Consider the following 6,000-nt stretch of genomic DNA (forward strand, 5'->3'; position numbering starts at 1 on the left):
TTAATTTTCTCTAAAAAATTAAAAGGAGGCTAAAGTTATTTATAATCTCTCTTTGACGTGTGCGCAACAATGTATTGATGCATGACAATAAATAAAACGAAAATATGGAACTAAAAAAAAGTATTATATATTATGCATTTAAAAAGTTTATAAATTGTAGTTGTTGTTATAATAAGCAGATCAAAGTTATTTACTTTTTCTGTCTAGCTTCGCACGAAGTGAATTTTAAAGTTTTGCAGATTTACACTGTTCTAATTTAATGGGAGATTTAAGAAAATAGTATCTTCACATGTTCCTATTATAACACATTTTAGATTAGTGGCGTACATAGACTTAAGTGCGTCCTACTGCAAAATTTATAAATAATATATTATGTTATCAAAATATATTATATTAGACTTAATTTTTTTTAAATTTTAATATTAAATATTTATATTTTAATTAATGTATATTAATTTTAATTAATAAAGAATTAATAACTTCGACAGAACGGCGGAATTTCAAAAAGTACTAAATTGGAACATTTTTATACACTTAACAACTGACCACATTTCAATGAAATTCATCTTAATAATTCGAGAAAATTATTCACTTTATTACAATAATATATTCAAAGTTTAATTAAAGGTTATCATTACTTGAAAAGTGAATTAAAAAATAACTTATAAAAAAATAATTTTTATTGTAATTCATATTAGGGGTGCCTGCCCAAGTACCTAGACACGTTGTTGTCATAGGTCATTATGGCAACGGGTGCGATTGTTCTTGTTTTCCAGTGGCGCCATCTGTGGCCAAGAATTCGACTTCTGCTATTACCATATGTCACACCTGTTTACAGGGCTGACCCATTCATACATCTATTCATCTACAGATCGTAATTTTGACCTGAACCAGAGAACGATCCAACATCTCCAATTCAGTACCCCAAGAGGTTTTTTTGTTATGAGAACATGAAGGACTTTGTGACCCGACATATTTGACGCGTACCAGTCACCATTTAGTACGCGGGGAGTCTTCGGCTGGCTGGATTCGAGCTCCCGTTTTCACGAACTTGAGTCCAGAACTCTACCAACCAGGCTATCCCGGTCAAGTACCTAGACATGCTGACGGCAATTATGAGAATTTTAACAAAAATATTAGTGTTTCAGGCGCAATTCTTTTTATCAGTCAACCTAGTAAAATCTTTGCATGACATTATATTCTTTTAAATAATAAAAAAAAAATATTATTTTAATTATTATTTTTTCTTTGTAGTCAACTTAGTAATATATTTGCTTAAAAATGAATTCTTTTAAATTTTAAAATTCATTTAAAACTGTAAAATACCAAAATTATACTTTTCAAAAGCAAAATATTACCTTCCTATCAAAAAATCATTACTGTCGAAAAAAATATAAAGACTTAGGAAAAGTGATGGATTTTCCATCATATCACGTAATGCAAAAGTTTATTTTAAAGCAAATTAACTCTAATGTTCTTAAATGAAAGTTTAAAAAAAATGTATGAATATTTTATTGAGAAACATAAATGCAAATTATATTTTAATTAAAGAAATTGTATGGGGTCTAAAGTGATTTTAAATAAAACTATCGCATTATAGCTCCAAATTAGATCCAACATTCAGTTGAGATTCAGTTCAGTATATTTTTAGCTTTAGGACATTTATATTTAGTGAATTATAAGAGATTTTATAAATGTTAAATCTTAAAACGGTTTTTTAAGCTCTTTTTTTTATGTGACAAAAAATTAGAAACAAAGTTCAAAATCATTAAACAGTTTTAGAAACCCAGATTCGAATTTCATGTGTTATAATAATAGTGTATTAAAATTATTGAGATTTAAAAAGAAAAATTTGGAAATATCTAGTAACAACTAAAGAAATAAAATGATTAAAAACGAATGAAAAATAACTTGGATTGGCGATGAAATCGGCACAAATACAGCGCATCAAAGTATTTGATCAGAATATTTGATAAATTAATATTTGATGATTAAAATGCCTGATTCAAAAATCGCAAGTCTTAATAATTACATATTAAAAATATCGAGCGTAGCAGTAATTGTTCAAAAACGATTTAAGAAAGCTCTTAGGTTTGGGATGCCGCTTAGATTTGTGATGCCTCTTAGATTTTTGCCCCCTTTATTTGCGGCACAAATAAAGGACACATATAAATGCGCGATTCGAGTGTCATAGTAATTTCATATTAAAAATATCTGGATTTACAAAATGAGATGTGGAAATGCGTAGCAATAAGTGCTGATAAAAACAATAGAAAAAAATACCTAGAAAAACGAGCATAAGTCAAAACTTAGTTACGAGTTGAACTTAGATATACGTACTCAGAAATAATACCTAGAAAAAGAGAGTATTTAGCCAAAGAGCGAGTATTTAGAGAAATAGAGTATTTAGAAAAAAAAGCACGATAATATTAATACATAAGCACGTCAAAAGTGATCGCTGCTGGCATTAAATATCCTTAGCGGTAGACGGATCATGGGCGAGCGAAACATGGGGGTTTTCGTGATTTTCCTCTCCATGTAACGCAAATGCGGATTAGTTCCATCGAAAAGTTCTACTCGAAGGAAAATTTCTCCCAATACTTGATCCAGTAGTTCCCTTGTCTTCTGGATTGGGTTCAAAATTGCACGGTTGTGTAGTTGAACATTAATAGTTGTAAACCCAAAAATTGGGTCGACTATTCAGCGACGATTATAAAATATAGTGTAACATAAATAAAATGCAAAATAAAAAGTAAGCGTAGCGTAATGGGGGGAGGAGAGTTTCTGTTTTAAGAAAACTGTTGGTGTATTCTAAGTTTTATACATACATATAAATGAACAGTTTTCAACAAAAAAGAAGTGTGCCCTCCCCCCCTTTTCACAATAAACCTAAACACTCAATTCTCTAATTTTCTTAAGCAGGGATTTTTCTTAATCGTAACTTCGGAGTTACGAAAACATGTATGTCTGGGAAAGTTTCCGGTCTGGGAAAAATAATCAATATATAATAGGGGAGGGGGGAACTGTGATCTTTCAATATTTCCGGTATTAGGTGAAACATATTTAACAATCAATTCAGACAGTTATAATTTATAAAAAAAGTGTAGTAAAACTGAGAAGTTTTCAGTAAAAAAAAAAAAGCAAGTACTTGAAATTTCGTTGTGTTTAATTAAATCAAAGAGTGAGTATAACAGCTGTTTAAGTGAAATTATACCCCATGTTTGTGTGGAAGTTGAATAGAAATCATTTTATATCCCTTCGATCTAACGTGAATATTACAGAATTTTATTGACGGATACTGCCAAATATTTGGTTACGAATAGGTGAATTTGAAAACTAATTGATTTTGCAATATGTCATACAAATAATAGGTCTTTATTGCAACACTTTAGTAGAATTTGAATTAGGTTAAATAGTTGTATCTAAAGTTAGAATAAAGAAATGTCCACTGACATAAAATTTTTTATTATTTTTCTAATTAATATTTAATTAATTTATATGCAGCGCTTATTGAAACTACGCAAATATATGTACAGTGCACTTAAAGAAAAAAATATCACCCTGAATAACTTTCGTTCTAATGATCGGATTTTCTACCATAACAAATTAAACCTCTGGGGGTATTGAATTGGAGATTGATCGTTCTCTGGTTCAGAGGTCAAAATTACGATATGTGGATGAATGAATGGATGTGTGAACATGTTCTAGGGTGACCTCAAATATGCTAACTATTTATTTCTAATTATTAATTAATTTACGAAATTAGAGTTCATAACGTACTTTCTCTGAATAAACAAAAGTTTTTTTTTTTTTTTTTTTTACAGATTTGGATTCTTTGACCTTCAAAATATACGAGGTAGCACCAATCTGTAAGTTGTGGTCCTAATAGTTTATACAGCAGAGTGGAAAGTTTGATTACCTTAAAAATTTCACTTCGTGAGTTTTAAGTCATATCTTTAAAATTACTACAGCAATTTCAAAAAAAATTGCACCCACACGTGAAATCCATTTACCCAAAGATAATTTCAGACAAACAATATTTTTTGATAATTATTTATCATTTTTTATTATTTAATTTAATTGTGGATGAAAAATTTTTGAATTATAAGCCATACATTTTTTAAACCATATACATCTACATATTTTTCTATCATAAAATCTAAAGGTTCAACTGTTTTTAATGAGTAGAAGCCGAGAAAAATTTAATTTAATTATTTTTAAAGAAATAATTTGGCGACAATGTAGAAATATCGAAATGGCGCGATCAATATTTAAATGTGATGAAATTACTAGGAGTTTGACTTCTGCATGTGTAGCGTAATATTTCATTCATATTTTTTCACCTGATAACCGAATGTTAGTCTTTTTTTTATATATATATTATGAAATAGAGTATTTCTTTTCGTCTGAAAATTTATTCGTAATTTAGCAAAGAGAATTAAATGAAACATTTTATTCAACAAATGTTGAGTTTTATTAAAGCATGTTTCTGATAGAATGCGGTTATATGTGTGTTTTTTTTTTAAATTTTATATGTTTAGTTGGTTTATTGAATAATTGATATAATTTCAATAATATACATACGTATGTATTGATTTGGAATAATATATATTTTTCAATTATCAAATAATTACAAAATGAAGTTAAAAGTTTTATAGAAAGTATCGTTATAAATTCTTGGATAAAATTGTAATATCAACGATGTTTATGTGAAATTGCGTTTCGATACTCCATGTTACTGCAAAGAGTTGCCGAATACGTAGCCAATATTTTCAAACATCTTAAAATTTCTCAAGATGTTATTATTGTCTTGAACGTCTTAATCTTATAATAAATATTTTAATTATTTGGCCGAGCGTGTTTCGCATGTATTTTATCAACTATTTTTTCATTTTTCAAAATTTTATTCCATACGCTACCACGTAGATTATTTTTTTTAATAACATACTAATCGATTTTTTTAGTATTTTACTTTAGGTTTTACTCTAAATCAAATCATTAAGGACTTAATGAAAGAAAGCTTAGAATTGTTAATAAGTAAATTTGATAGAAATTTAATAAAAAGAAAAAAAACCTGCCTTAAAATTACCTGATGTTATTTACTTAACATACTATTTTTTTCAAAAAAATTAAAATAAAATTATTAGGTGCTTTTTTTAAATTGTTTTCTTATTTATTCATGCAAGGAAAAGTAAATGCTTATGTGTGCAACGCAAAAAAATACAACAGGTTGCGCTGTTTTTTTTAAAAGACAAAAAATTCTGGAGTTCCTATTTAATTTTGACGTTCAAACTTATTCTTTCCCGCTAATTTTAAGAAATTTTCCCTTTTGAAAAAGATAATGGTGAAAAAATTGGTTTAAAAAAGTTGTTAATATTATTTATCAACTTTAGTACAATTCACAAGATATCGTTATATCAGAAAAATTTTCAATATGCCTTTATTTTGGTGAAAAGCAAACACCAAAAATATAAAATTGTAAAAAGATTACAAAACAGTGCTGTTTTTAGAATAAAATTTTTTTTCTTTTTGTAACCTTAGGTTTTTCTAAATACAGAAATGAAATATATTAAGACAATTTCGGACTACCATTTATTTTAGAGCTGTAATTTGTTTTTATGTTCAGCAAATAGTTATAGCATATTTTTTTTTATCTTTTCATAAATTATAAATAGAAATTTTTCTTATATTTCGCCGTAAGGAGTACAAGAATGTTAATATTTCATTGATGCTCAATTGAACCGTGTCAATCAACCCCAGAATTGTCAGACGTGAGTAAGAAAAAAGTGATTTGGAACAAAAATGTATAAATGCCAACGAAAAAGGAAAGTGAAAAACAAAAATTAAAGAAAAGAAAACATAGCAGGCGGGAGTGAATCAAAGAAAGAATGCCTTGCAATCTTGGTTGCATCGGGCGAACCAGCCGCGCTTTAAAATGCAGACTAAAGGAACAGGGTCTATAAATCCGTTATCAAAAAATGCAAGAAATCATTTATTTCC

Source organism: Parasteatoda tepidariorum, chromosome 4 (assembly GCF_982258835.1).
Source record: "Parasteatoda tepidariorum strain Cologne lab strain chromosome 4, Ptep-v5.0, whole genome shotgun sequence".
Lineage (NCBI taxonomy): Eukaryota > Metazoa > Arthropoda > Arachnida > Araneae > Theridiidae > Parasteatoda > Parasteatoda tepidariorum.